General features: G+C 36.8%; 1 protein-coding gene across 49 annotated transcripts in view; it reads right to left on the bottom strand.

Annotated features, from left to right (window-relative positions):
* The window catches only part of EIF4G3 (eukaryotic translation initiation factor 4 gamma 3), a 319,678-nt gene that overhangs the window by 228,040 nt on the left and 73,651 nt on the right, over nt 1-17,987 (bottom strand). For all 49 annotated transcript variants that reach the window (XR_011534615.1, XM_070599696.1, XM_070599791.1 and 46 more), the window contains one exon: nt 9,187-9,262. The gene's annotated coding sequence lies outside the window, so the exon portion shown is untranslated. Of the gene's footprint in view, nt 1-9,186; nt 9,263-17,987 lie in introns of those variants that run through there.

Here is a 17,987-nt window from a genome sequence, read left to right as displayed (position 1 = left end):
CACCACAGCGGAGCACGCAAACTTAACCACTCGGCCACGGGGCCGGCCCCAAGACCCACAATTTTTACTAACCAAGATATATGTGAGCTCCACACATATATAATGCTAAAAGAAGGTACTTCAAGATGGAAGGGTAGATAAAATGTTAATAAGATATCTGTCCTTTTAACACACAATGTATAAAGTAACAATTGAGCTATCTCTCTATACCGAGAATTAGGACCAGAGTGCAACACAGCAGCCCCACAAGGGAAAGTGGGTCTGGACTAGAGCAAGAAATCTTATCAGTGAGGATTCTTTAGACAGGTTCAAAGGATCTTTGGACTCTCTTAACTGCAGTAGAAGGCTGTATGTTGCTTTTACATTCACTGTTCTGCAACGTAGATCCGTAAGCTTTCATCAGATAATCGAGTCCTGATCCCAAAAAAGTTGAATATTGCTTTTTACCATATTTGTTGAGAGTTCAACAAAAAGGTAGCTTCCCACACAGTAAAATGTAGTACTTTACATGAGCTGTAAAGTCAAATAGACCTGTATTCAAATTACATAACTTCTCTAAGCCCCATTTCCTTATTTGTAAATGAAGACTGCTGTAAGGATTAAACAGTATAATGTATGTACAGCACTTAGCACAGTGCCTGGGGCACAGTAATCACTCACACTTCCTGATGTCAAAACTTACTACAAAGCTACGCTGATCAAAACAGTGCAGTATTTGCATAAAGACAGACATACGGACCAACAGGATAGGACAGAAAGCCCAGAACCAAACACTTGCATATATGGTCAAATGATTTTCAACTAGGGTGTCAAGACCATTCAATGGGAAAAAGACAGTCTTTTCAACAAATGGTGCTAGGAAAACCGGATGTACACACGCAAAAGAATTACTTAACAAATATACAAAAATTAACTTAAAATGGATCAAGGACCTAAATATAAGACCTAAAACAATAAAACTCTAATAAGATAACACAGGAGAAACCTTCATGGCACTGGATTTGGCAACCATTTCTTGGGTTTGATACCAAAGGAACTGGTAACAAAAGAAAAAACAGATTAACTTGTACCTTATGAAAATGAAAAAGTTTTGTGCATCAAAAAAGATACTATCAACAGAGTAAAAGGCAACCCACAGAATGGGAGAAAATATTTGCAAACCATCTATCTGATAAGGGATTCATATTCAAAATATATAGAGAACTCCTAAAACTCAATAACAAAAGAAAATAAACAAGTCGATTCAAAACTGGGCAAAGAACGTGAATAGACATTTCTCCAAGGAAGATACATGAATGCCAAGAACCACAGGAAAAGATGCTCAACACCACTAATCATTACAGAAACGCAAAGCCAAACTACAATGAAAATACCACCTCACACCCATTAGAATGGCTACTACCAAAAAAAAAGAAAATACAAGTCTTGGAGAGGATGTGGAGAAAGTGGAACATTTGTGCACTGTTGGTGGGAGTGTAAAATGGTACAGCCACTGTGAAACAAAATGGTGATTCCTCAAAAAACTAAAAATAGAATTACCATATGATCCAGCAATTCCACTTCTGGGCATACACCCAAAATAACAGAAAGCCGGATCTCAAAGAGATATCTGTACACCCATGTTCATACCAGCATTATTCACAGTAACTAAAATGTGGAAGCAGCCCAAAGGTCCATCGATGAAGAATGGATAAGCAAAATCTGCTGTAGACACACAGTGGAATATTATTTGGCCTTAAAAAGAAAGGAAATTCTGACACACATGACAACATGGATGAACACTGAGGACATTATGCTAAGTGAAATAAGCCAGTCACAAAAAGACTAATACTGTATGATGCCACATATATGAGGTACTTACAGTAGTCAAAAACAGGAAGACATGAAACAAAGTGATGGATTCCAGGGACCGAGGGTTTGGGAAAATGAGGAGTTGTTTAAAAGGTACAGAGTTTCAGTTTTCTAAGATGAAAGGAGTTCTGGGGGAGGATCGTGAAGGTGGCTGCACAACAAAATGAATGTATTTAGTGCCACTTAACTGTGCACTTAAAAATGACTAAGATGGCAAATTTTATGTTATGTGTATTTTGCCACAAGAAAAAAACAGAAAATAGCTAAATCCGATTTTTCTCTTTTATTTAAATGGCAAATACAAAAATCTGGATTTCTAGCTATAGTCAAATATCATTCAGCAATGTTACTGGAGAAAAGTGACAATAATAATTTTAAAACTAAAATCTTCTTACAACCAAATCCTTTCTACCACAACAAACAGGAAAATTTCATTCTTTTCCTGTACCCAATAATTCAAAAATATTAAACAGGAAAAAAAATTAAAAGGCTAAGAAAAAAGTACTAAAAATTCCTAATTATTATGTTCCTACAACTGAGAAATGAGTACATAATTAAACCTTTGCTAATTTAATAAACAAAATATGACATCATTATTTTATCAATGTTAAACATTGTTCCACAGTCACTTAACCTACTAATTTCCTCTTTTGTGAACTGTGAAACAGCACCTTTGACCTATCAAATCAGCAAAGATGTTTGAAAATGGGAAGACCTAAAACTATCAAGACACAATGAAATGGACACACTCCTATGCAGCTAGCAGCAATGTAAGCTGCCATAAGTGTACAATGTAAAAAATATTAAGTATCTTTAAAGTGTGTGCATTTTAACCTAGTAAGGCTGCTGTTGAGAATCTTAGCCTAAAGTAATCCTATTTAAATAGAGAAAAATATATATACACACATATATGTATGAATATATATTTCATATCTGTATATGTATATATCACACTTACTTAAAATTGAACATAGGGGCTGGCCCCATGGCCGAGTGGTTAAGTTCCCATGCTCTGCTTCAGCAGCCCAGCATTTCATCAGTTCAGATCCTAGGCACAGACATGAGACTGCTCATTGAGCCATGCTGGGGTGGCATCCCAAATGCCACAACTAGAAGGACCCACAACTAAAAGTATACAACTAAGTACCAGGGGGCTTTGGAGAGAAAAAGGAAAAATAAAATCTTAAAAAAAAAAAAATGAAAATAAATAAGAGGGAATCTGGGGCAAGCCCCACAGCCGAGTGATTAAGTTCACACACTTCGCTTCAGCAGCCCGGGGTTCACTGGTTCAGATCCTGGGCATGGACCTACACACCGCTCATCAAGCCATGCTGTGGCGGCATCCCACACAGAAGAACTAGAATGACTTACAACAAGGATATACAACTATGTACCGGGACTTTGGAGAGGTAAAGAACAAAAAAAGGAGGAAGAGTGGCGAACAGACGTTAGCTCAGGGCCAATTATCCTCACCAAAAATCATTAAAAAAAAAAAGAAGAAGAAGAAGAGACAATCTTTAAGTCAAAAACTCGCTTGTAAATTTACTTATTATGTAAATTATGGCTCACTTCAATGACATGCTACTTAAACTGTTAATATAATGTTTATAAATGTTAGTAATAACATGGGAAATTATTTACAATATGATGTTGTATTAAAAAAGAAACCTACATGAGGCTAGCCCACTGGTGCCAGTGGTTAAGTTCGAGTGGCCCAGGGATTGTGGGTTTGGATCCCAAGCACAGACCTACACCACTCATCATGCCATGTTGTCGTGGCAAGCGACATACAAAATAGACAAAGACTGGAACAGATGTTAGCTCAGGGACAATCTTCCTCATCAAAAAGAAAAGAAAAAAGAAAATTACCAAATTGTATAATCATTATGATTTACACTGTTTAATGAAAACCAAACTCTATTGTTAGGGGGAGAAAATAATATACGAAACGTGATTACAACAGCTCTATATCTTAAGCCTAACGTTTACTTTGTCTTCTAAGAACAAACTACTGATAAATGCAACAAGCATTAATCTCAAAACAATTAACCTGAGTACAAAAAGAATAAGAAAACAAAGTACCTACTGAACAACTCCTTGTCCTATTATGATTTTTATATAAAAGTCTAGAAAATGTAAATAAATCCAATGACAGAAAGCAGACCAATGGTGGGTGGAAGGTTGAAAAGAAAGATTACAAAGAAGCATGAGGAAACTTTTGGGAATGGTGCATGTTAATTTTCTTGATTATGATGAAGATTTTCATGGATATACACATGTTAAAATTTACCAAATTATGCACTTTAAATAACACACTTTATTCAAATCATAGGTACTATATATACTGTATATTAAATATACTTCAAAAAGCTGTTTTTGTTGTTGGTGGTTTTTTTTGAGGAAGATTAGCCCTGAGCTAACTGCTGCCAATCCTCCTCTTTTTGCTGAGGAAGACTGGCCCTGAGCTAACACCGGTGCTCATCTTCCTCTACTGTATACATGGGACGCCTGCCACAGCATGGCTTGCCAAGCAGTGCCACGTCTGCACCCGGGATCCGAACCGGCGAACCTCGGGCCGCGGAAGCAGAACATGCGCACTTAACTGCTGCACCACCGGGCCAGCCCCCCAAAAAACTGTTTTTAAAAATAAAGTAGAAAAAAGCAAATCATCAGTTCCACTGGTGTATTTATCATTGGGGGAAAAATGGATTGTTATTCTCTGCTGGATTATAGGACAATTAAGTAGATTTACATCTGGCTGGACACCATTGCTTAAGGAGAGCTGATGAACCCATGCTAAATTTTGTCTCTGTGCAGGGGTCTCCACTGACACATCGGCCTACTCAATACTTATCAGCGACTTGGGAAAAGACATAAAAGCAGGATTTTCTAGTTAGATGACAAAGAGCTATAGGATGACAGAAGCAAGACTTTATAAAGTATTAGCTGGCAAAAAAGGATCATGAAATGTTATGGTATAAGGAGTAATTTATTCAAATTAAATAATTTATTTACAGAAATTTTTCATAAGTAGTTAATAAGACAACACTTCCATTCCCCCAGAATATAAATTACTGCTTCTTGTAGTAAAGTCATTATTCCAGAAAATTTTTTATTAAGGTTATCTCCATAATTATATTAAAAATAGTAATAAAATCTAACTTCTCTAAATAAAATATGTAAGCCAAAAATATACAACACGGTAAAATTTCATACTCTGTGTTTGAGAAGCACAACAATAAGAGAGTTATCAATGAATACATTTCAAATTAGCTCATGTCTCTTTAGTTTTGCCTTTTCTGTCTGCTATATAATGTATACTGCTATTAATAGAGTTTAAAAACCACTGGCTTTATTCTTTTTTTGTTCTATGATCAAACATTCTAATGTAATTATGGTTAACGAGGAATAATGACAAAAGCATCCCTCTCATCCCCGACAGAGGTTGCAAGGAGAAATTTATATAAACCAGGCTAAAATAAATAAATAGATAATAACCAGGCTCAATATGTAACATGAAGGAGTTATAAAACGTGAGCCCTCCTCCTGATATTGCTTTGATCATCACCAGGGAACCCATCTAAGACAGGTGACATAAGGGCAGAAAGCCTACATACCAGACAGAAAGAAGTAAAATCTTTGACTGCACAATTTTTTAAAGACTGGCCAAGAGTCTCTCTGCCTTTCAAGGAATTCAATCAATTCAATTAAAGTGACATATGGGCACCATATGCTGAGGCAGGAAGAGGTGAACTGAGGATTAGCCTTTATTTTATGACACAGAATTTATGCTAATGGACCTAGACACTAGAGGAATAATGACCAATACATAATCTTGGGGCTGAGAAAAAGGGGAACTAAAAATGTCCAAGCACCTGGTCGATCACTGTCCTGCTCATTCAGCTAACGTGCACAACATTGTGAAAGTGGGGCCGAGACTTATATTACTAAGAACGGAAACAACTGATCAAAAACTGGAAATTATCATGCTTTAGGTAATTTATTACTATCTAAAGTCCTTTGTCCTTCCAGAATAGGCACGATATATCACTGACACACCTACTTTTTTAATTGACTGAAGGACTACATATATGGCAGCAGCTTTTTTTTTTTTAAAGGAAGATTAGCCCTGAGCTAACATCCGCTGCCAATCCTCCTCTTTTTGCTAAGGAAGACTGGCCCTGAACTAACATCCGTGCCCATCTTCCTCTACTTTATATGTGGGATGCCTACCACAGCATGGCATGCCAAGCAGTGCCATGTCCACACCCGGGATCCGAACTGGCAGACCCTGGGCTGCTGAAGCGGAATGTGCGCGCTTAACCACTGCACCACCGGGTCAGGCCCTGGCAGTAGCTTTAAATAGTACAAGTCAAATTTGGTCTAACTCAAAAATAAATTGAAAAACTTAGATTCAAAACATTTCATGTAAACTGCGTAGCAGGCACTGTGCTGCCAGGAGATCATCAGAGGAGATGATTTTGATGATCTCCTCTCCAAACTACTAAGTTCACAAAGTCACATGTCCTCAGTTATAGGGCATCTTAATAAAATGCCTACAGTTTAACTCAGTAATTGCATTTCTAGCTAGTTATTCTACAAAAGTAATACAAAAGACATAAAAGGTTTTAAATTCAAATTAGTTATTTCTAATAGGAAAAACTGGAAACAACCTAATGCTTAACTCTTCACCAAAATAATGTTTACATGTATTAATTTTTCTCAACAAAAACTCTGTTTTCACCCAGTGTTCATCTCCATAAATAGTACCATGTTCACTCAGTCGCTCAAGCCAAGATCCATGATATCATCCTTTACTCTTCTCTCTCTCACATCCCACATCCAAGCTATCATCACATCCTACTGACTCTACTCTCAAAATATATACCAAATCCCACCACTCATCTCTTTTACTGCTATCACCTTAGGGCAAGCCACCATCATCTTTTGCTGTTATCACTACAGTAACCTCTTAACTGGTCTCCTTGCTTCCGCTTCACTACCATAACCAACTGCCCTCAACACAATCTACTCTCTCTATAGAGGCCGCAGTGGGAAATTCAGATCTACTGCTCTTAAGTGTCCAATGGCTTTCCATCACATCTACATTAAAATCCAAAATCTTTACCATGGTCTATGATTTCCCCCATAATCTGATGCTCCAGATACTTTTCTGAATTCTGTCTCCAACCTCTCTCTACTCCAGCTGCACTGGCTTCCTTGCAATTCTAAGACTACATTAAGCATGTTGCTATCTCTAAGCCTTCACACTGCTGTTTTTCTACCATAAATGCTCTTTCCCTAGAAATCTGCAGGCTCATTCCCTCACTTCTTAGGTTTCTACTTAAATGCCACTTTTTCAGATAGAAATTACCTGAGAGCCCTAGCTAAAATAGGACATCCAGTCATTCTCTATCCCTTTATCATCCCTCATTTTCATCAAGGAATTTATTACTACCCCATACTATATTACATATATTATTTGTTTACTATCTTTCTATCTCACAAAAAGTAAGCTCCATAAGGACCGAGTATCTGGCTTACTTATTACTATATTCCCAACACCTACAACAGTATCTGACACACATTAAAAGATTAAGAAATATCTGTCAAATGTTGAGTGAATATTAAATTCTTTTAACAACACAATATACGATTTACTATTTAAGAAATGTTTTCGAGTAACATAAGAAGTGCTAATACTATAAGTGTCAAATTAGAATAAAGTATCTTATACAGAGCCTACAACAAAGAAAAACGACAAAAACCATACCAAAAAATGGTTGTAGCAGGTGCCTCTAGAAATCACTCAAGATTACTAGAAATTTTTGTTTTCTTCTTTTACCTATCTTAATTTTGAAAATAGTAATTCAATGATGAAGGTAACTGTTACAATTAGAAAAAAATTATATTTTAAGAGTTATTCCTGACAAAAACTATGCTGCCCTTAAGCTCAGTACTATTAAAACAAAAAAAGAAAAACATAACTCTGGCCTAGAAGTTGGTGCCAGAAAAAAGTTAAAAGTTATTTTTCAATGTAAATTGAAGGTTCCCAATTACTAGGGTGACCAGATAAATTAACTGGATACATTTTAAGAGTTAAAGGGAACTCAAAAAGTAATTGACAGGTGTTTAGTTGACCTACACTAGGAGTAAACAGACTTGTTTCAGGCAAACCAGGAAAAATAATCCTCCTACCCATTACCTGCATGATAAAGTTCTCTCTCTTTAGGACAACCTTAAAACCTCCAAAACCCATCTATCTCGTCTCTGCTTCTGCTACAAAACCTAGCACACATTCCAGATGGGACTGACTCCTGGCCATTTCATTAACCATACCTCTGAATCTTCACTTCCTAGCCTTTTCTTCCCTTCCCTGCCTAGAGAACTTCTGTATTTCCAGCTTAGTGTCACTTCCTAATGAAACTATTTTTTCCTTTCCCATATAATAGCACATTCACATCTCCAAACAAATGTTCTTAACCTGGGGCCTACAAATGGCCTGATGGACATCTGTAAAATTCCGAAATTATACATCAACACTAGGTATATGCTCTTTTTTGAGGAGAAACTATTGTGACTATTTTCAGGTCCTAAAAGTAATTAATACTCCAAAAGGATAAGAATCATTGCTTTATCATATCACTTTAGATTACAATTATCTTTTTGCTCACCTCTCACCACACTGTGAGTTCCTCTAAAGCACCCTGTCTATTCCTAGGAATAAACGGTAATGATGAACTGAAATATTAAAGAGATGTGTCTGACTCCTCTAAATTCCCTTAAGCTCACTGTAAGACAAAGTGAGATCCGCTTCTAATTTTCTTACCTTCATCCTCTTAACTTTTAAACTTCCCTTCATTTATGAATTTGAATCAATCATTTAACATAAAAAATTAAATTTTCTCCCATTAAAACCAACATTCCCTTTTCCAAACTTTCTGCATTTTTTGTATGTAATCAGAGAGGGGGAAAAGTACAATAACTTTTTAAAATAAAATTTTAAGAAAAAATATCCAAAAAAATTAAAACCCAGTGTCCTAAAAGAAATCATGATACAAGGCCAGAGGGGCATATGTATGGAAAGAGGAAAAAGAAGACAGGTGTAGAAGCCTATCTATCTTACTATGTTTTTTTCATCTCCATTTCTTAAATTAAGATGATGGGGAAAAGGCCTACTCACCTTATCATATTACATACATCTAACTTTATTCGGGATTTTATTGAACTTTTTGCCAAAAACCTATCACGTGCTGATCAAACAATGCCTGTAATATCAAAGGCTTATGAGCAAAACCAGAGAGACAATATGACAAACAACCTCGAGGTACTCACCGTGCTGTACACTGCCGACACAGTAGGAGTGAAGATTCGATCCTCAAGAGGCTGCTGCACAGGTCCTCTGGGAATTCTAGAAGAGCGAGTTAAGGATAAGAGAACTCAAAAATGGATTGCTTTAGCAGTAAGAGAAAATTACCACCACCAAATTCTGTCCACTACCCAAGCTATGTCACCCAACTAGTGTCACCCAACTCACTTCTCCACAGAAACTGGAAAACAAAGCATTTCCAATTTCCTAATGTGATTAGATCAACCTCTCCAAAAGTGATTCCCATGATAAACATTCCATGGAAACTCAAAACAAATAAAATTACACAACAAACCTCCAAACTTTGCACCCATGAGAATAGACCACCTTTACTTTCTAGAGAAAAAGCCTAAGAATTTTAAGAAGGATATTCAGGAAGTAAAGACTAATTCATCAATGTAGAAACTACCGACAAAGGCCCAGTCTGTTCTGCTAACTACACAGGAATGGTGAATACAATTGTTTCCTTGTTTTTCTATTTTAGCTGCTACTTTTGCCTGTATCCGCGCACCAACTCCTCATTTTTAAAAACAGGTTCTCCAGCATAATTTAGTTTGAAATATTTCAGCACGTTGTCAGGACATTCTGTTAAAAGACAATAGTCTATCATTTTATTCAGCCTGAAAACTGAAAGATGTAAGCTCCTCTACCTGGTAAGGTGATATTTTACCTCTTTAAGAATGACAACCACAAGACTGGCATCAAAAGATTAACAGCAATTATCTCTGGATGGTAGGATTACTTAACTGCATTAAGTGCGTTTTCTACAAAAAGTATAAATTATTTGCACAATTTAAACATATTTTTCAAAGAATGCTATAGGGGGCTGGCCCCGTGGCCCAGTGGTTAAGTTTGCGCGCTCGCTTTAGCGGCCCAGGGTTTTGCCAATTCAGAGCCTGGGCATGGACATGGCACTCCTCATCAGGCCACGCTGAGGCAGTGTCCCACATGCCACAACCAGAGGCATTCACAACTAAAATATACAACTATGAACTTGGGGGATTTGGGGAGAAAAAGCAAGAAAAAAAAAAGATTGGCAACAATTGTTAGCTCAGGTGCCAATCTTTAAAAAACAAAAAAGAATGCTATAAATGTAGTAATCCCAAAATGAGACAGAATCCTTCCTTCAACCTAACAAATATTTTCTCTCTCTTACATCAGGTTCCTTCCTAATTCAGTGAAACAGTATGGAAGACAAAGTGACAGCTGCAAATAATAATTTTATATAAACAACCACAAGTTGCAAAAGTCTGAATCATTAAAAGTAAAATTCTTTTTTTTTTTAAAGATTGCCACCTGAGCTAACATCTGTTGCCAACCTTTTTTCCTTCTCTCCAAAGCTCCCCCAGTACATAGTTGCATATTCCAGGTGCAGGTCTTTCTGGTTCTGCTCTGTGGGACGCTGCCCAAGCCTGGCCTGATGAGCAGCGCTAAGTCTGTAACAGCTAGATCCTAAGTTAACACGAGGGCAGCCATCTTAGGGACAGAAGCCATATTGTAACCATGACCCTGACTCACTAGTAAATGTGCATCCATTCTAGCCTGCACATAACCTAGATGCTTAGGCACCTCTTGCTTTTACAAAATACATGAGCTGCTAGTTCTATGACTCTTGCTTCCGTATATCTCCCAGCTGTGATAAGACAACTTTGTTCCCTGAGTTCCCCAGGAACATGACAACCTCCAGAAAGAAAAACTCGGCATTGGCACCCATCACGAAGGACAGAAGAAAGAGATAATGTAGGGACACTAGTCCACCATCTTCTGGTTCTGCTGGCTAATCGTATACACTTGCCTTTCTCAACCACCGGTTTGTTTGCAGTTGATTGGCACTGGATTGTGGCGAGCAGAACAAGCCCCTTTTTGCTGTTACAGGTCCACGCCCAGGATCCAAACCAGAAAAACCCTGGGCCGCTGAAGCAGAGCACAGAACTTAACCACTTGGTCACAGGGCAGGCCCCAAAAGTAAAATTCTTTATATTCAAGTAGCAACAGTTTACTTGAGGTGGGAGAGGGAAAACAAAACCAAAAAAACCTATGCTTTATTCACTGAAAATTAGTAACACTGTACCAGTCTCTAGGCAGTTCTTCAACTAGTAACCTCAGACACCAACGGCTTTCAATGTGTTGCCATTGTCCCCTTCACACAAAGAACTGACTTAAAACACCGCACTGAGAAACACATTTCATAAAGGAACTGCTTCATCCAAACAAATTATAGATGTTTGCAATGCAGAAAACATACGCCTAACAAGTGACAGGACAAAAGTCATTCATATTAGCTTGTCACTTCTTTCAGAATGAAGATTACCCTTGGCTGAAATAAAACTTTCTTTTAATTATAGTTATGCATTGTGGTCACATGAGTGGTGGAAAATACGAGGCCATTCTTTCTTCTGCAAAGTCAACTGTTACTGCTTTTTCTAACTAGGGCTGATTCTCACTGTGCAAGATTAAGTTCTCAAATAAGTTATCAGTACCATGCCCCAAAAGCTGAGCCACATCACTTAACCTTACAAGGGAAAGTTAGGGCTCCTAATTTTGGTTAGTTACTTTATTACCTAACAATATTACTATAATACAAGATTTCTAAAGAGACAATCATATATTTGGCCAATAGTCCAGTAACAAACATTTTTTTTCCTTGGCCACAGACAAAGAATGTTGATTTCATTTATTTCATTCTCTGTAAATTACCAAGAGAATATTATGGACTGATAAATTAACTGTTTCTTAAAAAACCTTTGGATAAAAAATAATTATTTCAAAACAAAAACATAGCTCTATACAAAGGAAACTGAAAACAGAAGTCAGGAGATCTGAAACTAAAGTGCACTGCAAGCCTAATCACGCTGTCTTCACCAAACCATTTTATACTATCTCCTGTAAACTGAGGCTCAGCAAGATGAAGCAATTTGCCCAAGTTAACAGGCTGTAAGTTAAGTGGCCAGGCCAGGTCTCTCTGTATTCTGAAGACCATGCTCTTCCTATTACATTAATGCATCTAAGGGCAGAATACTAATTTATAGCACAGTTAAAAAAACTGTATCACAACCTGATCAAAAATATGGTTGCCCCATCTACTGGACAGAACTAAATTAGTAGTTCACCTCATAAAACAGTCAATGGAGTGTCACTCTAAAACTTCCTTAAAAAGTCCCAAATTCTTGGCCCAAGCTGAATCATGCGCCCAATGGCAAATGAACACTCCCTACTATAGGCTGGGCAGGTAATACATGAAATCAGGGAGCTTACTTTAGGGAGCAACTTTCTCCTTTAATTCCTAGAGGTGATGGTTGCACATCTTCATAAATATTCCAAAAACCACTGAAGTGTACACTTGAAAAGTGTGAGTTTTATGGTATGTGAATTATATCTCAATTAAATAAATAACTTGATATTTTAGTAATCTGCAACCAGGCTGGTTAGCCCTCCTTTCCAGTAAAAAAGCTTGGATAAATCAGTATGAGATAGGCACTGCTAGACATTTTCTCCAGAAACAGGTGAATTCAAAGAAATGACATGTATGAAAAGCTCTTAGACTATCACCTACTTCCTTCTAATTCTGCCTGCCATTAAGCTTAGTACCAGCTTTCACCAAGGTCTGTATCTTCAGCATAAATCACTAGACGCTTATTTCCCTTTGAGCTCTAGGTAACAAATAAACAGCTTCTCATAGTACCACTTAAAATTCTAATTCATTCAACGAGCTGTGTAATATGCATGTGCAGTACTCCAGAACACGCTGTTTTGTCTTGTAAATACAGTAGCATACCCACTTGACACTTCTGTGGTTCAAATTGCTATGATTTAAATGATATCATTACGAAATAAAAGCAAAATCATTAGCAAGATTAGACAGATGGTATGTAATAATTCAATTAAGACTAAGCAGAAATATAAATGCAAAAACTTTCTAATTCCTCACTTTCTTTTTCTAATAGAAAATTAACAAAAGATAATTTTCAGAAATAAATAAAATGTGACAGCTAAACAGTATTAAAGCACAATAGACCCTAAATTGATTATTTAAGTACTCACTACATACCCTCCACATTAAACGTCAATTAAGCAGATAAAAAATTTCAGAGACCAAATTTCATCAGAGAAATCCAAGAATCTACCAGGAGATTAGATCATAATTTGAATGTTTCCTACTTAAACCATGAAGGTAAGAGGGGATCAATAATTTTTTAAGTAGATGTTTACCGAAATTTCATGAATGATGAACTCTCATTGGGATGAAGCTCCTTGATCTATGGCAATTGTATCTGACCCTGGGTTTGACTCATAATCAGTATCTCCTCAAAAAGTAGATTTTGACAAATCAGAAAACAAGTAATGAAAATCAACAGAACTCTTCCTCCAGTTTGCTGAAAAACTAACATTCCTTTACAACTCCCAAATGAATGTTGCCAAACTTTGCCCCACTCCACTACAAGAAAAGCTGCTATCCTGATACTCAGCATAAAGTGATAGTGATAGTCTCAAGTTATCATTGCCTCAATGAAAGGGAAAGCAAAGGTACAAATCCCATTGCACAACTACTGCTTTAGAGAAGACACAAGCAAACTGATTTCAGGAGATGAAAATAAATAAATGAAAACGATCTTTTTCTGCATCATTTCTTACTTAAGTTTTAAAGCAATATGGTAATATCAGTCAATTTATGCTTTCTCCACCTTCTCCTTCTTTGCTTGTTTTGATAATGAAAAAGGAAGAAAACTTGTACTATATAACATATAAGAATAAGGGCAAAATTTCTAAACTATACCCTATTTCACAAAGATACTCCGCATGATTTCTCAAAAGCATTGTTTCAAATACAGGTGCTTTGGAAATAGCTATATACCCTTTAACATTAGTTCTGACCCCTAAGGGATATGTCTTTCAAAAATTAAAGAAATCCAATTTAAATAAACCAGCATATTTTGAAAATAACCCCGATAAAAGAAAATTTAACCTAGTTTTAAAAAGGAAATGCACTAGTCAAAACTGAAAAAACATGGTCTACATAATTTTTAATTCTTAAAAAAGAAAATTCTATGTCACTGTTTATTATACAGAAAATTATCCAGGGGCCAGCCCTGTGGCCAATTGGTTAAGTTTGCACGCTCCGCTTCAGCGGCCCAGGGTTTCACCAGTTCAGATCCTGGGCGCAGACGTGGCACCACTCATCAGGCCATGCTGAGGTGGCGTCCCACATAGCATAACTAGAAGGAACTACAACTAGAATATACAACTAGGTACTGGGGGTCTTTGGGGAGAAGAAAAAAAAATGATCCAGATTAATTCAGGATGCTTTTAAAACAACATTTTAAGAGTCTAAAATTCTATTTTTGAGATCTGCTCCATACAGAAACTGATTAACTGACTAGTTATAGAAAGTGAATTTAAAAATTAACCCTCTCCTGCTGGGACAACTGGCTAGACACGTGCAAAAGAATAATGTTGGATGCTTACCTCACAGCATATACAAAAACTAACTCAAAATGGATCAAGAACCGAAATGTAGAGGCTAAAACTAGAAACATCTAGAAGTAAACATAGGGATAAATCCACAACCTCATATTTTGCAATGGATTGTTAGTATATGACACCAAAAGCACAAGTAACAAAAGAAAAAAATAGATCAACTGAACTTCAACAAAAGTAACACCGTCAAGAAACTGAAAAGACAACCCCACAGAGTGGGGAGCATATGCTTCAATCCTGTCTGATAAGAGACTTGTGTCTAGAATATATAAAGAACTCTTAACAGCTCAATAATAAAAACAAAAATAACTCAATTCTTTAAATGGGCAAAGGATCTGAATAGAAATTTCTCCAAAGAAGAAATACAAATGGCCAAAAGTGCACATGAAAACATGCTCCATATAATTAGTCAAAAGCCAAATCAAAAGCACAATGAGATACTACTTCATACGCACTAGGATGGATAATCAAAAAGCGAGTATTGGCAAGGATGTGGAGAAATCGGAATCCTTACACGCCGCTGGCAGGAATGTGAAATAGTGCAGCCACTTTGAAAAACAGTCTGACAGTTCCTCAAAAGTTTAAACATTGAGTTACCATATGACCCAGCAATTTCACTCTTAGGTATATACCCAAGAGAAATGAAAATATATGTCCTCACAAAACCCGTACATGAGTATTTATATATATGCAGCATTATTCATAACAACCAAAGGTGGAAACAACTCAATTGTCCATCAACTGATGAATAGAACCATATGTAAAACGTGGTATATGGATACAATGGAATTTTATTCGGCAATAAAAAGAAATGAAGTACTAATACACGCTACAACATGGATAAACACCGAAAACATGCTACATGAAGGAAGTCAGTGACATAAGACCACGTATTATACGATTTGATTTTTACAAAATGTTCAGAATAGGCTGAACAGAAAGAAATAGAACAGAAAGACTAGTGGTTGCTTAGGACTAGGCGGAATGGAGAGAGAGGGAGCTGACAGCTAAGAGGTATGGGGTTACTTTTGGAGGTCATGAAAATGTTCTAAAATTGACTGTGGTAATGGTGGCACATAGCTATGAATGCACAAAAAACAACGGCATTGAACACTTTAAATGAGGAAATTGATGGTATGTATATTTTATCAGAATAGTTTTTTTAAAAAATTAACCCTTTCCTACACTGGGAAAAGCTTCATAAAAGGGCTAGATGTCCTACTAGGGACTGTATGATCAAATTCTAGAATGGAGACGTCAGCTGGTCAACCTCAGCTAACTTCTACTTACCCGGGTGGCACCAAAGAGAGAGCCCATCTCAAACTCAAGTATAAAACTACACTGATAAGATCAATGCATGTTATTATGAAAGATGAAACAGACAGGACTGAACTAGGGTTTAAGGTGACCAAGTGTTGACATCAAGCATGTAAAATGTTCCACAAAGCAGAACATCCTGAATGACCCTACCCAACAACTACAGAAATCTCAGAGGTCACAACTTCAGTAACTGTGCATGGACAAAAGCAAAACAGAAACTGTATTCTCAAACCTAAATGCTACAACATATCTACTCATGCTTTAACTTTGGAGCCTATACCAGAATGTGTTAGAAACAGATTCCAGTGTTCTGAGGAAAACAAAATTTTCTCCATTGCTCTGTTCATCTTTTCCCACTGATAGCGCAGGGAAATAAAACTAGCCAATTTTAATCTTGTTTCAATTCAATTTAATTTTGGGCTGTTAATTCAGGTCCAAAATCCCATATATTGGAATTCAGAATTTTTCCAATGTTAGAAAGTTAATATAGTCGTTATTCTGTATATTATAAAACACCCCCAGCAGGGTATAAGGCAGCACCCTTTAATTAAACATATTAATATCTCTACTACAAAACTTATGAATATTCAAACTTCTTTCTGTCCAGAGTTTCTGCCAATTTACCAGAAAAAAATGAGCTTTCCAAGCTCTTTGGATTTTGGAACTGCAAACCTATACCTTCTTTCCCATGGAGTCTCTAAAAGTCTCTGGAAATCACCATTTGAATGTAAACAACTAGGAACCATCATAATGCATTTTTACAAATCCAGAAACATTAGTCTCAAAGTGCTTAGTCAGAAAAACCTTTCTTCTGGGACCGGCCCGGTGGCGCAGTGGTTAAGTTTGCAGGTTCCGCTTCAGCGGCCCAGGGTTCGCTGGTTCGGATCCCAGGTGCGGACATGGCACTGCTTGGCAAGCCATGCTGTGGTAGGCGTCCCACATACAAAATAGAGGAAGATGGGCACAGATGTTAGCTCAGGACCAGTCTTCCTCAGCAAAAAGAGGAGGATTAGCAGTGGTTAGCTCAGGGCTGATCTTCCTCAAAACAAAAAATAAATAAAAAATAAAACTTACAAAAAAGAAAAACCCTTCTTCTGGCTCTGGTTTTCCTCTAACTCAGAACACAACTCAGCACATACGGCAAATTGATAGTCACATTTAAGTTTACGCAGAAACATACTCTGCTTAGAGTATCTAAAAAAGAAAAAAAAAAGAACTATATTGCCAAAGAAAATGGCTGCCGACCATGCTGTTAATACTTCTACCCACAACAAAAATGTAAGACTTTCTGTGAGACAAAATGATATACACATGAAGAAAGAACGATATACTCACAAATTTCAAACCTAGTTTTTAGTTCTCAAACGTTTTTAATTCTAAGAAAGACTAACATTTAATAGTGTTTACTAACATCCAATTCAGATTTTACAATTAATCCATTATGATAAACCAAAGGCAGAAGGCAACAAAGTAGCCCTTTTCCTTCAAAAAACGCCCACCTTGAAGAAATTTCATTAATGATAAAGTGGAGTTAGCAATTTCATTTGTGTCCTACATCTGAATCACTCAAATGACCTTGGATAATAACCAAATAATAAAATATGCTGCTATACCAGATTCTTCTGGATACAGATCCAGGTAACAACAGGTGGGGAACACACATTTGACAGATTTTAAAACATATCCTTCAAAAAAAGAACTGAAAGAGCTAGCCATTCACATAAGTCAACCTTTGCTGGATATTCTACTACTGGCTACAAGTTTTTATGGGTGTAACTCTGAGCTCTGGAAAATTTTCAAGGCCTTGATATTTACCTGAATTGGCAGAGCATTTCAGAAATGTACTATGAACATGAGAGCATAACTGCAACTTTCTGAAATTCCAGCAGTAGAATTTAGCAAAGAACCATGACAAGTTGGGGAAGATGAATTAAAAATGTTTAAAATGGTAAATTTTAGGTTATGGATATGT

The sequence above is a fragment of the Equus przewalskii genome, chromosome 2, assembly GCF_037783145.1.
Source record: "Equus przewalskii isolate Varuska chromosome 2, EquPr2, whole genome shotgun sequence".
Taxonomy (NCBI): Eukaryota; Metazoa; Chordata; class Mammalia; order Perissodactyla; family Equidae; genus Equus; species Equus przewalskii.
The sequence above is the reverse complement of the archived record's forward strand: the minus strand, read 5'-3'. Positions and strand labels throughout refer to the sequence as shown.